The 18,008-nt window shown below is 33.0% G+C and overlaps 1 non-coding gene across 1 annotated transcript; it reads left to right on the top strand.

The window, feature by feature from the left end:
• The first annotated feature begins 2,815 nt into the window (after nucleotides 1-2,815).
• LOC121205423 (small nucleolar RNA R71) lies at nucleotides 2,816-2,922 on the top strand. The gene has a single exon (XR_005900501.1). It is a non-coding gene; the product is annotated as a small nucleolar RNA R71 (small nucleolar RNA).
• The last annotated feature ends 15,086 nt before the right edge of the window (nucleotides 2,923-18,008 follow it).

Raw genomic sequence — 18,008 nt, 5'->3', positions numbered from 1 at the left:
CAATAAATCATAACACATCTATATTTCATTTTCATTACTAGAATTCAAACACAAGACACTTATCAACCATTACCATTTTCGGCTCAATAGCCACATACAAAGGGCATGATTTTGATTCGCTTTATAACATGATCTCTATACGCATTCGGCTGCCCGTCATAAGTATAAGCCAATTACCTCAATATATAATTCAAGTAGAATCATTATATCACCGTTTATTTGTTATGCTTATATGTCATGACTTAATCAAATCATAAACTAAGTTCCATTACTCGAAGACTTACCTCGGATGTTGTCGAACGACTTCAACGGCTATTCAATTACTTTTTCCTTTCCTTTATCAGATTTAGTTCCCCTTTGCTCTTGAGCTTAATTTAACAAATAAATTGATTTAATCATTTTTAACATCAAAGAGAAACTCAAGGTACTTAGCCCATATATACATTAGACATTAGAATCATATATATATGAAATCATGAATCAAATTCAACATATTAGCCAATATTCTCCTTTAGCCGATTATCTAAGTCAAGATAAAATCATCAATATGCTTACCTATAGCCGAATGTGCAACATCAATCTATCACTATCACCTACATCCTTAATTAAAGGCCGAATATATGCAACATCAATCTATGTATTCATTCATGTGGTCGAATATACATATTCCAATATGATATCATTTCCATTTCATTTAACACTTAACATTTACCATATATCAATTAATCAATTTTGTTTATAATTACAAAACTCTTCATCTATTCATGCTCTCATATTCAGTCATCCATACCTATACTAACCATATAATTAAATAATTTTAAGTTTAAACATAAATACAACATTTTAGCACCATGGCCGAACACCTCATGAAGTTGCTAAGACCCATCCTTTTCAAATTCTCACACACACTCACATTCAATCCTTTTTATTAAGCACTCAAACTCAATCATCTTCATGCCTCATCACCACAACATCAAACACCAACCAAGAAAGACAACATCCATGGCCGAGTATCATCTCCATCAAATAGCAAAAAAAATTTAAACCATGGGCTAGGTAGAATTCAAACTAACAACTAAAAATATGCATGAATTTCATGGAATAACATCAAACATACCTCAACCTAGTTACAAGCATGGCCAAACTTCTTCAAACCTTTCTTTCTTTCTTTTACTTGGTTTTTCGGCCAAGAAGAACCAAACTCTCACTTTGTTTTCATCACCCCCCAATTTCCATTACTTTATTACTAACCTTTTATTTTATTATTTCTAACACAAAATATTAACACAAAATGTTTATAATATGTTTTAACCCATAGCATGGCCAGCCACTACCTAAAATTTTGGGTAATTTGACATGCAAGTACAAGCATTTTCTAACATGCATTAATAGATCCTTATAGATTAACCTATCACATTTCAAAAGTGTCACACATAAGTCCTATTAACTAAATTCACATGCAATCGACTAAATCGAAGCTTAAAACTTTCACACATTCATATTCACATATTTTAGACAATAAATATTATATTCAAATACTTTTGTGACTCGGTTTAGCAGTCCCAAAACCACTTTCCGACTAGGGTCAATTTAGGGCTGTCACATATAAAATGGGAAATAACCTTTCACGTTTGAAACCAATGATATGAGGTTTCCATACAACAAGCTTTATCAAGACCATCTACAAATGTATAACTATGTTTTATTTTGAATTTGGTAACCACTAAGCCTAAGTAGTAGAAAGGATGACTAAAGGCTTGGAAAATAACCTATTAGGGTCCACATGGTTAGACACACGGGCGTGTGTCTAGGCCGTGTGTGACACACGGCTCCCTCCCATGGGTGTGTGCTATGGCCGTGTGTCCCCTGCACTTAAAATTTTAAGTTAGTATCGGACACGGGTAGGTCACACGGGCGTGTGCCATAGCCGTGTCCCGAAGTCAGTATTGAACACGGGCAGGCCATACGGGCGTGTGTCATGGCCATGTTTAAAAGTTAGTATTGCCCACGGACTAAGGGCATGGGCGTGCCCCAAGTCACACGGGCGTGTGAGTCCACACGGCCCATCCATACGGGCGTGTGACACTTTAAGGTAAGGAAAATTTTCTGAAGTGCCTAAGGTTTATCGAACGTGCTCGAATTTGTCCCGCACTGCCTCTAGGTATGTTACAGGCCTCGAAGGCCTATATAAGGGACGAGATATTCATGGTTGAAAGGTTTTAAATTTGAGCAAAAAATTGCGATTCAAATAGTGTGTTACAAGTGTAAAGCCCCAGTAATGCCTCGAACCTTATCCCGACGTCGGATTCGGGTGAGGGGTGTTACAAGTTGTGACATTTTATTTCCTTAACCACCCCAAGAAAATTTTGGATGATTCCTCCATCCTGAATTATAGCTACTGCTATAGGGGTTATTTTGAGGTCTAGAATTATTACCCATAAAGTCGACTTGCTCATTCTCCATGTTAGACTTGAATGGTGAATATTCTAAATTAATCATCCTCGCTCTAGTCGCATTACATTGCATTACCAAATTCCCATGCTTAGAAAAATTCAAACCATTAATTTTCATACCAAGAGCTTCAACCTGACTTGCCAACATAGAAATTCCATCAATATCAAAAACTTCAACTGCCTTAGCAAGGTTTACTCTCGTAACCTGTCACTGATAAGTTTCCAATGTCATCTCCTTAATAAACTCTTAAGTTACCTTAGGTGTTTTATTATTCAATGTTTTGCCAACTGCTGCATCAATCATCTGTATAGTTGAAGGGTTCAAACCATTGTAAAAATTTTGATCTTGGAGCCACAAAGGTAGTCCGTGATGAGAACACTTTCTCAACAAATCTTTAAATCTCTCCCATGTATCGTAAAGTGTCTCAATATCAAATTGAACAAAAGAAAATATATCATTCCTCAACTTAGTTGTTTTAGTCGGTGGAAAATATTTCAACAAAAAATTTTTAGTCATCTGAACCCAAGTCATGATAGAACCCCATGGAAGTGAATTCAACCACTATTTTGGCTTGATCCTAAAAGAAAATACGAACAACCATAAGCGTATGGCATCATCAGTAACACCTTTAATCTTGAAAGTGTCGTAGATCTCTAGAACTTAGCTAAATGAGCATTCAGATCTTCATCTTTTAACCCATCAAACTGAACATACTGCTACAACATCTAAATAATGTTCAGATTAATCTCAAAATTGTTTGTAGCAATAGTCGATCTGACGATACTCGATTCAGCCCCAATCAGAGTGGGCTTAGCATAGTCTTACATAGTTCGAGGAGCAGGATATGCAGGAGGTTGTTGATTATTTTGATTATCATATATCTCCATAGTAATATCCTTTTGCTCTTGATCTTCTATTCAAATCTGATGACCTTGTTTTGCTTCTCTAACTTTTTTCAACTTTCTGCGAGCAGTCTTTTCGATCTCACTGTAAAAACTAATGGTTCCAATGGGTTGCCTCTAGTCATAAACCAAAAAAACTGTAAGAATCAAACTAAAGAAAAAAAAATGTAACAATTAAATTTAAAAAAATATTAAAATTAAAAATAAAAAATGACAAAATTAATAGAAATAAAGTTTTTTTAATATTCTAGTCCGTGACAACGGTACCAAAAACATGATGTCCATGAAACTACCTAAAATTTTGATTAAGGCAAGTGCACCTATCAATTAATAGTGTAGCTACAATGAGTAAAAATATCACTCTTACGAAAACTAAAAGTACCAGTAATTATCATCTTTCTATTATTTAACCAAATAATTTGAGTGATTGATTAAAAACTAAAATTAACTAACTTCACTAACTAACGAACACAACAAAAAGCAAAACAGGAAAATAACCGAGTAACAACCAAAAAGCAAAACAATGCCAAATAAAGACTTCACCTGGACTTCACTTGTCACTATCAATCTAAATTATGCAATTTCTTTACTTAGTAACTTGATTCATAGAAATCTCTGAATTATGCTAATATCTCTTTCGCGAGTAAAAGCAACTAACTCGAGGTTGATTAATTGAAATTTCTTTCTAATTAAAATCCCTATTATCACATTAACTCATGCTATGGATTCCCCTATTAGATTTGACTCTTATCTAGTTGATTTATCTTGTCCTATTTCTAGGATTGCATGCAACTCCACTCAATTACGCAAGATCTACTCTACAACAGGGTCTTTTACCCCTCTGATTTAAGCACATCAAAAATGGATCAAAAATCCAAAAATATTAAACAAAGAATTAAGCATACATAGTTGAAAATAAAAACTAAATATTTATTGCATAAAATAAAAATCAAATGACAGAATTCATCCTAAGGTTCATCTCCCTAGGTATTTAGAAAATTAGTTCATGCTTGAAAATAAAAACATCCAAGATATAGTATAACCGAAAGAAATAAAGAAACTCATTATAATCTCCTAAGAAATCAAATGGAAATCTTCAATCTTGATAGAAATCTACTTCAGAATCGGCTTCAATAATGTTTTTTGAGTTGGTTTCTTGAATATTGTATGATGGTTCTCTCACATCTTCTTATTTTTGTCATATATACATTTAGAATACTCGAAAAACCTAAAAATCACGATTTTCCACAATTCAAAGTGCAAATCTACGAAATTGACACGGCCTTGTGGAATGGTTCAGCCTATCTAGCTCATGTAACTTGCTCCGATTTTCTAGTTTTCACTCATTTTGCTCCTAAATCTCTATTAAGTATAAAAACATGAATCTAAATGAGTGGTAGCATAAAATTCACAATTAACAACAAATAATCACCCAAAAACGCATTAAGAATGAGATTAAAACATGTTAATTTTAGCATTTATCAACTATTACTCTTCAAGAAATATCTAAATACAATAGTGCAACAATATACATTAAATAAAATTGAAAACAAAGAAAATTCTCACATAAGCACTCGAAAGAATGCTCACCAAGAAGCCTCGAAGTAGTCTATTTATAGGCTAAGATTAGCACCTTCTCTTAGTAGCTGAGTAGATAAATCAACATTTAAAATAAAGGAATTATTTACACAAAAATATCTATTTTGACTAGGGAAACAAAGCCTTCAACAATAAACAATATTCAAAGAAGACTTTACCGACGAATACTGTAACACCCCTTACCCGTATTCAACACCAAAACAGGGTACGAGGCATTACCGGACTAACGTTGCAAGCAAACATACAAATCGAGTCATAAATTTGCATCTAAATTAAAAACCATTTGTACTCAATCATGAAGTCCCTAATGTGAGCCTACGAGGCCCAAAACATGCTTTGGAAGTGGTTCGGGAGTAAACCGATAACTCAAGAAATTTTTACAAAACTTAGAAACTTTTTTCCATGTACAGGGGTCACACGCCCGTGTGGTTTGGGAAACACCTATGTGGCAGGCCATGTGGTCACACATGCCTGTGTCCCTCACTCGTGTAACTCTCTGTTTTGCAAAGCATGAACAAATTGAAGTCATACGGCCAAGCCACACGCCCGTGTGCTAGGCCGTGTGATTAATTAATTTTCATAAAATAGGTGTAGACTTCACAAGGTCAAGACACACACCCATGCTTGAGGCTGTGTCCCTCACATGGCTGAGACACACGCCCGTGTCTCTGCCCGTTTGCTCAATTCTGAACATTCTGTTTCTTAAAAATTTAGGTACAAGGGACACACGGCCAAATCACATGCCCATGGAACAGGCCATGTGTGAGACACACGCCCATGTGTCTACCCATGTGGATGAAATAAGGGCTATTTACCAAGCCATTTGCCACCCTCATTTACACATACACATACACAAATTTAATGGCATAAACCCTGGTATACTTAGGCAACCAAAACATCTACAATTATGGCCAACTCAAGTCAATGCAATACCTTCATCTATCATGCTCATGACATTCCATTATGCCAAATCAAGCATACCAATTTCACATTCAAGAACACCTCTAAGACTACTTTCAATTTGCATTGACTTATCAAGATAACCAATCATACAAATAAACCAAACTCATCCATTTCATAATAAGTCATTAAGCCACACTCAACATTTAGCAAATCAATATAAACCACTTCACGAAAGGGCCATTGGCATATACATGCATATATATATATGATCTTACAATCAATTTAACCAAAATAAGCCCATTTACATGGCCAAATACCAAATCAAGCCTTTGACAATTACAAGCCTATACATTTGGCCAAAATCATGATGACACATATAACAAAATGACCTAGTCCTTATACATGCCATATACTCAAAATGATTAAAATCATCGATACCCAAAATGAGAGTTTGATAGTGTGATACTATCTTCGACGATCTCCAATCCGAGCTAGCTTGGTAACACTATAAAACATGGGAAAATAAAACGAAGTAAGCTATATAACTTCGTAAGCTCGTATGAAAGGAATAACCAAATCTTATCATACATTTAACTTTCAAGTAATTATAATATAAGATAATGTAATTTACCATAATCTCATGACCATAATTCATTGCATCACAAACTTACCTTGAAATCATTATTTCACGAATTTAATAATCATAAGCTTTATGTACATACCTGTACCATCTCGAAATAATTTCATACTTATTCTCATCATTGGCATACCTAACGAACCACTCGGAATAATAATATTGGATACTCGGGAAATCTTGCACACAAGGTGCCACATATGTAGCCGCTGCTACCTCTATCTCATAACACATATATGCTCGTTCTCGAGCCATCAACGGGCCTACTCACACAAGCTGTCAGTTAAGACATAGCTACACGGTGCTACTCACATAAGCTGTCAAGTAATCGCAACATATGCCGGTATACTCAGCCATCGGTAGGACGTACAGGACCAGCACCCAGATCACATAACATAATACCCTAGTGACATGTCACTTGTATCCTAATCTATTCCTAAGGTTCGATTGGGATTTCTCGCTTGCCAAAACATTGTCAAATGTGTCTGTAGAGTCGATTTCACAATTAATGCATAAATTAAAGCATTTAAAATACAATTTTAACAAAGCTTATTAACATACGAACTTACCTCGGTTACAAAAACAACAAAAAGGATCTATCGTCAATTACTTTGTTTTTCCTCGATCTAGACCCAAACTTTGTTTTTCTTGATCTATAATACCACATTTAACTCATTTAATCATCAAGCTATTCAATTCAGCCCAAAACTATATTATGAAAAATTACATTTTTACCCCTAACATTTCAACATTTCATAATTTAGTCTCTAGGCTCGTAAAATGAATTTCTTTCAATTTCATCACAACCCAAGCTTAGCCGGATATTACTTGTACTCATAACAGTCCATATTTTTCATTTATTCACACTTTTCTACACATTTTATAATCTTTTACAAATAAGTCCATATTTGACCTTTTTTGTCGAAAATCACTTTACAAATGTTGTTTAACAAACAACAAACATGCAATTTCTACCATCAAACATCAAAATACAAGCATATTCAACATGAGTAAGATTTTAGACTTCAAGTTTCTTTCAAATTAGCCCTTGAAATAGCTAGATCAAGTTACAATGATCTCAAAAATATAAAAATCATTAAAAACGAGACAAGAACGAACTTACAATCGAGCTTGAAAGCTTGGCCAAAACCCTAGCTATGGCTTCCTCCAAAATTTTGGCTATGGGGGACTAAATTGAAGAAGATGGACATCTTTTATTTGTTAATTTTGTCTTTATTTACCAAATTACTAAAATGCCCTTAATGCATAACTTTAAAATTTCACCTAACCATGTCCATTTTTGTCCATCCAAAGTATAATGGTCTAATTACCATTTAAGGACCTCCAATTTCAAATTTCATAGCAATTAGACACCTTTAAATTATAGAACTCAAGTTTTGCACCTATTGCATTTTAGTCCTTCTAGTCAAATTGAGCACTCAAACGATAAAATTTTTTAACGAAATTTTCACACAATTATTCTATCATGTTGTAGACCTTAAAATAGTAATAAGATAAATATTTTTACTTCGAATTTATGGTTTCGAAACCACTGTTCTGGTTTGACCCAAAAACGGGCTGTTACAAATAAGACTAAGTCAAAGGCTTTAAAGAATAAGGATAAATTTTGCTTCCCATCAAACACTCCTCATTCTCATACATGGCCAAAGATCAAGCAAATCTTTCTACTAAAAATATAATCATTTTAAGCATATATCAATGATAATTTGTTGATAGAAAATAAAAAATGATAAATCAAGTCATAAATACCAACAAAACTTACTGCACTTCAACTATCACAACAATTTGTTTCGAGTGATGTTTGAACACTACATGTAACAACTGAACCACATACAATTAAAGTCCCTATAACTATTAATAAACACAAATTCTACGGCATCAATATCTTTAATACTTTCATCATTACCATAGAAGGGAGTCTAGTATTTCCATGGCCTGCTTTCATTGCTGTTCATCCATGCAAGTACATTCCATGCAGGGATGGTAAAATTTTAACTGTTAGATAAATTTTAAATTGGTCCACTTTGAACAGAGAATTTTCATTTCTTCAACGGTGTAGGCAAAGCCCGAGGGGGAGGGGGTGTTGTTTTTATCAGAAAGGCAAATATGGAGTGAGTAGTTTCTAGTTTTTGCTTGAGCTGCTATAGTATTTTGAAAATAGTATTTTGCTCTTCTATGTTTAACTTTTAAAAGGATATATCCAACAACCATGAACTTCGAATTGGTATCAAAATTTAAAATGCATGCCAGCAATGGATTGTTAGTGGATTTGGCTATATCCGCTATTTTCCGACACCATTTTCATGTTTTGTTCCTTGGATCCATGTATAAAAATTAAAGTTGTCTTAAGACATAAAAGGCGATTTGTTGAAAAATTGAGATTTCAGGAAAAATCCACTAAAATATTAGGCAGGATATTTCCATTTCATAATTGCAAGAGTTTAGAACTAGTGGCTACAATTCAGTAAGGACCATGCATTTCATGTTCCTAAATTTTGATTTTCTGAAAGCAACCGACAACTCCGATATGTATAGACAGGATGAAGTAGACAAAACTATGCTGTATGTTCCAAAATTCCAAGTTCGGTCAATCTTTAACAAAAAAACTAATCCTCGGATTGAAAAATAACTTTAGATTATCTCCTTCGATTTAAATCTTCAAGAAGAACTTAAGAGAGAATTGGAGGGGAGTTCTGAGTGCAGTGAAGACGCATCCGTTCAAATGTTTCATTCCACTCTTTTAAAGGCTTATCCTATTCTTTACATATAATGAATTTTAAGTACAGAACACTCCAACAATTAATAATGTTGGGGCCAACCAAAAAATCGATCATCCAATTAAATTAAATTTAATTACAAAATCATATACATAAAAGCTAGTATATACTTGAACGTGATTCTGCACATGAAAAAAAGCCATTAATTGGGAAAAAAAAGTAACCCTCTCCTGATAAGCATGACTAAATAGCAAGGTTGACCAACCTAAAAAAGACAGATATCACATTAGAAAGATGAAACTTCACAACAGTAGAAATCGTTTTCGTGGGTTTCAAAGACCTTTAATTACTAAAATGGAAACAAAAAAGATATTGCACATATAAACAAGCATCATGTGAATTATGCAACAAAGTGAAAGGGAGACAAATACAAACTTCCATCTATGAGAAAAAAAAATAAAAAGCTAACATAGTTATACATTTATGTAATTAGAATTTGGAACAAATTTTAATTATGTTCATGTTGCAAAATATAATTTATGTTGGGGAAAGAAAAAGCTATATTTTACAATTTATAATCAACAACATTGATTATAATAGGTTAACAACCAAGAGGATATTGGAGATTGAAGCTAATATTGTAGGTTTTTCATTATAGAACAAAGAGTATGTCCTTCTCGTCTCCCTCAGTGAAAAAAGGCCTCGTCTGGAGTGAACAAATTTCTTGGTTTCTCTGTTGTGATGGATTGACTGGGGATAGCTGGGAAGGTTAACGTGAAAATTGTCCGGTTCGCAAGTGGCATGTGCGGTAGCTATCATGGGGCCGGGTTCAGGCATGGAGATGGGTCAACCCCTCATCCCCTTCACGTGCACCAGCGTCCCTTGTGTCTGTGGTCCAATTCCCCCACATCTAACACAATCAATATTCATCCACAATCACCCATCCTATATTGCTATCAATGATTTCGTCAAAAATGGGACTCTTGAGTGTTATAGGTATTAATTAAGACGCCCAATGTAAATTTGATGTATTTCGAAGAGTTGGATAGTGTTGCAAACATTATATAACAAATAAAATACTGTTATATTATATATTTTCTATCTTCTCTCTTTATTTATATATATATATATAAAAGATATAATATTTGTTACTTTTAGATGTAAGACTCAACTCTAAAACTATTAAAAATAATTAAGATATCCTTTCAAACCAAAATATTTAATTTTATTATTTTTTTATTATTTAATAATTTGAAATATAAAAATTTATCTATTAAACTTTTAATTTATTATTTTAATTTTTATACTCCAAATATTTTTAAAATCTTAAAAATAATTTAATTCTTATTAGCAAATCTAAATAAAAATATTCAATTTATTTGAAATATTAAAACATCAAAAATTTTGGACTAGAGATTTTTATTTGCAATATTGAATTCATTCTAAAACTTATTTTATTAATATAGTAATATTCTCGATATGGACCGGACCTTTTTAAAAATAAGCTTTATTATATTATTCATTAGGATTAATGTTGGACTAAGCTATTAGTTAATGTTTCACTAAGCTTTTAGTTTTAATTGAATTAATGGACGGAAATTGAATTGTGTTGTTTATCATTGAATAACATTAAAGTTAGCTATATGTAAGGCGCAGAGCATGAAATTACTAATATCAACTTATCAACATTCAAAGATTTTTTTTATTAATTTACCAAATAAAAATTTATTAAAAAATTAAAAACAAATTCATTGAGTCTTAGTTTGATGGTATGGGCATTGTTGCCAATGTAGGAGAACGTGGGATCAAGTGCGTTGAAGGGCTTTACCCTCTTATTTACGGATTGGGGAGGGGCTACGAATAGTTTTAAGTATTGTGTCAAAAATAGCAGATATGATTAGAATCTATAATGAGATTGTTTAGAAAAAAAAGCAAAATTGTGGGAGAATGTCTCTTATTTTGACCAAAGTTTATTTTGGCTTTTCTTCTCCCAATTAAACTCTATTTTTATTTTTCCACTTAAACTCTAACTAACCTAGAGTTGTTGCAGTCATATATGCTAAGAATTTCAACCTAATAATATGCCTTGGTCATTCTGGATTTTACACAATAAAAATATTTAGATTGAGAGAATTTTGTTCTTTTTTTCGAAGGGTTTTTTTTTTGTAGGGCTTCGGGTTTTCTTTTAATCCTCTCCATCTTTTGTACTATCATTTATTATAGTGAAATCTATTTTTACTCGTGATTTTTTATCCTCTTTTAAGGAGTTTTTCCACGGAAAATTTGATTATTTGATCTTTTTTATTCTTATTTTCTTCACTTTCTTCGTTGTTTAATCGGGTTTATCCCTACAAACTGATATCAGAGCTAGTTCGATTTTCACAATCAATTCATTCAAAGGTGGAAACGTCAAGGTTTGGTAATTATGAGTTCGAAAAAATTGCAAATTTCAATTTGTGGCAAATTCGGACGATGACAATACTGGTTTAAAACAGCCTGAAAAAGGTCATTACAGGGAAGAAGCCCGCAGATATGAATCAAACAGAATAGGAGGAGCTCGACAAAAAGGCTCTGTCCACTATTCAATTATACCTCACGAATGATGTGTTACAAGAGGTTCTGAAGGAGAAAATAGCATCTGCGTTATGGAAGAAACTGGAAGTTTTATATATGGTGAAATCTCTGGCCAATAGGTTTGTATTAAAACAATGTCTTTACACATTCAGAATAGCCGAAGGTGAGTCCATTAGAACTCATATTAGTGAGTTTGTTACCCTCTTTAATGACTTAAAGAATCTCGAAGTAGAGATTAGTGACGAGGATCAAGCTATGTTGTTATGTTCTTTGCCCTTTTCTTATAAGACTTTCAGGGAAACTCTGATTTGTAAGAGAGATCACCTCTTGTTCGAGGATGTGAAAGGGAATCTTCTGAGCAAGAATAAACTCGACAACAAGTTAGGACTAAACAAAAAATTAGACGGCCAAGCCTCAATTCTAGTTGTAAGAGGCAGAAAACAAACTAGAAAGACAGATCGAAACAGGTCTAAAGTAAGGTCCAAACCTAGAAATCGTGACAAGTATTGTGGCTATTGTAAAAAGGTGGGTCACATTAAGGTGGAATGTTGGAAACTTCATAATAAAATAAAAAGGATGTCGAAAATGACGAGAAAGATAAGTAGAAAGCTGAAGTTGCTGATGCAAGTGTAGTCGAGGACAAATGTAACTATTTTTTATTAGTGTCAACGAGCAAAACCTCTCATTTTGTTTTCAAATGGATCTTAGATTTAGGGTGATCCTATCACATGTGTCCCAACAAGGACTAGTTCTCCACGTATAGTGCAGTTGAAGGTGGAGTTGTGCTGATAGGGAATAACTCTCCATGTAAAATATCTGAAATTGGAACAGTATAAAATATGATGCATGATGAAATTATTCGGACACTATCAGATGTTAGGTATGTCCTTGCTTTAAAGGAAAATCTTATCTCATTGAAAATTTTGGATTCTAATGGTTGTAGGATAGTCATTGAGTCAAATGACTTAAAATTTTCTCACGGGGCTATTGTTATGATGAGAGGATAGAAAAAGGAAAACCTATATGTTTTGCGAGGGTCAATGATTACTAGTGCAGTTGCGATTGTCAAAGAAAAGCCAAAATCGCCACCGTGTAGTGACGAGAATCAATCTAACATCGTAATGACACAACGTGTGTCTTTCTCCACCGATTTCGATTCAACCAAACTTTGGCACATGCAACTGGGTCATACAAGTGAGAAAGATATGACAGTCTTATGCAATAGAGGTCTTCTCAAAGACACTGAAGCTGGTAAGTTAGGTTTCTACAAGTATTACATTTTCGGGAAACAAACCCTAGTCAGTTTCAATTCAATACTGCATAGAACAAAAGGGACTCTAGATTACATTCATTCTGATTTATCGGGTCCATCTTCTGACATCTCAAAAGGAGGTAATAGATATTCCCTAACTTTTATTGATGGCCACTCTAAAAAAGTTTGGGTTTATTTCTTAAAACAGAAAAATGAAGTTTTCAGAATCTTCAAACATTGGAAGACACTGTTAGAAAAATAAACCAAAAATTTCGTAAAGCAATTGAGAATGGATAATGGTCTTGAGTTCTGTTTGTCAGAATTTAATGATTTCTGCAAACGGGAAGGAATTTAAAGACATAGAATCATTGTTAAACTGTAGGAGAATTAAGTTGAAGAAAGAATGAATAGAACCTTGCTGAAAAAGGCTCGATGCATGCTTTCTAATGTAGGCTTAGGGAAGGAATTTAGGGCTAAAGTCGTAAACCTGGCAAGTTATTTGCTAAATCGATCTCCTCATTAAGCATTGAACGGTAAATTTTTAGAGGAAAGATGGTCAGGTAATCATCTTAATTATTATAATATTAGAATTTTCGGTTCTCTTTCTTATGCCAAAGTTAGCCAAGGAATGCTCGACCCAAGGACTGTTAAATGCATCTTTCTGGGATACTTTGCTAGTACAAAAGGTTTTAAGTTGTGATATTCGAAATCCGATAAAACAGTTGTCAGCAAAGAGATGTTTAGTTTGATGAATCTGCCATGTTTCGATTAGAAAAGGAGGCTTTTACTTTTAAAGACACAACAAATCAAAGTGTCACGAGCAAGGTGAAGCCAAAAGCCGAAACAAGGGGTGACGTCACATCGAGCAAATGCCCAATGTTGCAACGACGCAATAACAAAGTTTTCGTCCCGACGAAAAGTCTTACAATGTTACAATGACACAAAACATTTTGATTCTTGCATATTTGAAGCTATTTCAAATTTGTTTGGGGTTCCATCTGATTCTCAAGTACCCTCACCATCTCAGTTAACTAATTATAAGTTGGCTTGTGACAAGAAAAGGTGAGAAATACGACCACCACAGAAATATTGTGAAGGAAACATAGTGACTTATGCTCTAAATGTTGCTAAGAGCATTGATTCAATCGATCCTTCATGTTATTATGAGGAAGTTCAAGCCTATAATTCTAGCAAATGGATCTTTGCAATAGAAGAAGAGATGGAATCACTTTAAAAGAATTAGACTTGGAGGCTAGTTAAACCACCCATTTGTAAAAAAAAGTCGTTGGTTGCAAATGGGTGTTTAAAAAAAAGGAAGGTTCGGGTCTTAATGACACTAGGTACAAGGCAAGATTGGTTGCAAAGGGTTACAATCAAGTGGAGGGAGTTGATTTTCATGATGTTTTCTCCTCCATTGTGAAACATACATCCATTCAGGCACCCTTGGCCCTTGTTGCATCAAATAATCTTGAGTTAGAGCAGTTAGATGTAAAGAATGTAACACCCCTAACCCGAATCCATCGCCGGAACAAGGTTACAAGGCACTACTAAACAATTCACAACTTAAGAGAGAGAGTCATCAATTACTATGCATTTTTTATTTTTTTTAAGAAATTAAGTTCAACTAAATAAAACATATATGTATCTCCTTTATAACATTCAAATATCTAATTTTAAATTAAATACTATAATGGAAAATCACATGTACCAAATATAATAACATTCGAACTCTTATACCAATTCATGCCATTAAATCAATACAAATTGGCAATATCAAATATGACATTATAAATCATTATATGAGAAAAATACACAAAATAAATTACAACTCAGTTACATACCAAAATTTATTTATAACTTGGTCTTACACAACTAATTACATAATATCATAATCCATCTAAATTATTATCTTACAACCGTGAGCTTATACTAAATACTATATACATATATATAGCATTCACATTATTAGCTAATGCTTTATACATGTCAACTCAAAATACATTTATCCTTTACAGTTTTACTGAAACACAAGATTAAAAACCACAACATATATATATGTATATTTCTTGAGATCATGTACATGCATATATCAATATCATATTATGTACCAAAATATAATAATATGGGCAAGTACCAAATCGCAAGTCAGTATTCACCTTACCTAAATTTCAACATGTAACACCTTAATCAACTTAACTACCAATTCTTACATATAAAATATATCATAGCACGAATTATAGTTGAATCAATCAAATACACTTATGAATATATATACCATAGCCGATTTTTCAACCACATAAATATATATATACCATAATCATCAACCAGCTCCAAAGCAAACATCACAGGATAGCAATAGCCGAATACCAAATTCACAAGTACTTTTATCCATACATAACCATAGCCAAACCATACTCATATATATATCTAAAGTCATCAACCACTCCAAGCATATAATACCTACCACAATTACTATGCATTCATTGTACATAACATTATAACCAAGATGTATATAAACTATAAGTAACATAGCCAAATTCAAACATGAAGTTAAGCCATTTTCGCATGGCTTAGATTACACATAACCAAAAATCCAACATTACAAAACATAATCCAACCTATACATGCCATAATTCGAGTTCAACTTATAAAGGCACCGAATGCAGTCGATAGTGTAATTGACTTTGCTGACAATCCCCGAGCTCGTAACTTGAATCCAAAAATCTATAAAACAAAGACGCATATATACACAGAGTAAGCTTTTATAGCTCAATAAGTCATAAGCAAATAAACAACCCAATAATATAATCAACTCACTTTAAACTAAATCGAATTACATTATCATTCAACTTCCAAAGCCATAATGTCTTTATACAACCTATTATACATATACTCATATACTTAAACTCAAAAAAAAATTATAATATAGTATCATGAACAAGTACTACTTATTTGGCCAAATATACATGGTCATATTTACACATATCCAAGAATCAATCTCCATAATATTCATATCATATTTCCATAAGGCCGAATATACATACCATAGTCACAAATATTATTCATTTGCAACACATGTTTTGTAACAAGTAATCAAGTCACATACTTACCTTATTTAAAGTAAACAACAAGCTAATCCATACCTGGCCATTTAGTTTTTATTACACATTCGGTCACAACTTATTTTTACCCGATGAACCATTCAAAATTTGATAGGACACTCCGATAATCACATATATATCGTACACTGCCAACGTCGCAGACGTGGTCTTACATGTAATCACATATCGATGCCACTGTCCTAGACAGGGTCTTACTCGCACACATATCGGAGTCACATATCGATGCCATGGTCTTACTCACACACATATATCGGAATCCTATGTCATGATATATGTATCCTAACTATTCCTAAGGTTCATACGGGGCTTTCAAATGTCGTAACTCGGTCGAAAAGAATGCAGGAACATGGTTACCAAGCTTATACACATTCGACAATGGCATATATAAATTCATATATTTCATTTTACCATGTATACTTTGCATTTAAATAAAATTAACTATGTCTATTTGCTTATAAACTTACCTCGGACGATATAAAATGGAACAGGACAACTAGTCGACAACTTTCGTTTTCCCTTGATCCAAATCTAATTTCTTTGTTTCTTGATCTAAACATATTCAAATTAAGCTAATTCAAACATATTTTCATTCAAGTTAGTCCAAAAACACATAAATGGGAAAATTACCATTTTACCCCTAGCATTTACACTTTTTACAATTTAGTCCCTATTGCACAAAACACAAAATATGAAAATTTTCACTACGCTTATGTTAGGCCGAATGTTACCCATATTCCTACAAGTCCATATATTTCATTTATTTCACATTTTAGTCCCTTAAATTATAATTTTTGCAATTTAGTCCTAATTACTCAAAATCATCAAAAACTCCAATACAAAACATGTTAATCTAAAACATATCTTTCATATTTCATCTTCAAACAAAAAAATCACAAGCTCTCAACAATGGCACAATTCAAAATATTCATCAAAATTAAAAATTCAAGTATGGGTCTTGAAGATAACTTAGCAACGATTTCAAAAACGTAAAATTTATCAAAAACCAAGCTAAACACATACCTTGATTGAGCTTAAAAGATGGTCGAACCCTAGCTTCTTGTATTTTTTTTCTTATTTTGTTATTTCAGCAAGAAGAAGACATATGAAAGCTTGTTTTTAATTATGGTATATTATAATATATAATAACATTTTACTTAATTACTTATTTAACCTTTATTATTAAATTATAAAACCGTTATAACCATGACCATTACGGTCCACTTTAATTACCAATAGGCTAATTGCAACATAAAACCTCCACATTAAAAGAACTGTAACGCCCCAATTTTCGGGAATTCTGTGAATGTTGGCATAGGTTTAATTATGTTAGTAGGCCTCTAGAAGGCCCAAGCTTAAGATAGAACCCGACAATTTTGATTAATTTTTGTTCCATAAGAAAAAGGGGGTGAAATTATGAAATAGAACCTATGTGAAAATGTTTGAAAATGCTATAGGCTAAATTGAAGTGGCCAAATAAATAGGAGTGCAAAATAGGAGGATTTGCATGACAAACCTCCCATTTTACATGAAGTGGCCAGCCATCATGTTGTTGTAGACAATATGAGCACTTGATATCCATAATTCATGGTACAAATTGATAATGGGTTAGGTAAATATTCCATGATAATGGATTAGGTAAATATTCCATGATAATGGGTTAGGTAAATGTTCCATGATAATGGTTTAGGTAAATGTTCCATGATGGGAATTTCATGTCTTTTGTATTAAAGAATTTAATGGATGAAATATGAAATTTTATTAAAAGAAAAAGGGGTGAAAAGAACAAAGTTTTGTCCATCTTTGTTCATCATAGCCTAAAGTTAGAGAAGA

This window comes from Gossypium hirsutum, chromosome A08 (assembly GCF_007990345.1).
Source record: "Gossypium hirsutum isolate 1008001.06 chromosome A08, Gossypium_hirsutum_v2.1, whole genome shotgun sequence".
Taxonomy (NCBI): Eukaryota; Viridiplantae; Streptophyta; class Magnoliopsida; order Malvales; family Malvaceae; genus Gossypium; species Gossypium hirsutum.
The sequence above is the reverse complement of the archived record's forward strand: the minus strand, read 5'-3'. Positions and strand labels throughout refer to the sequence as shown.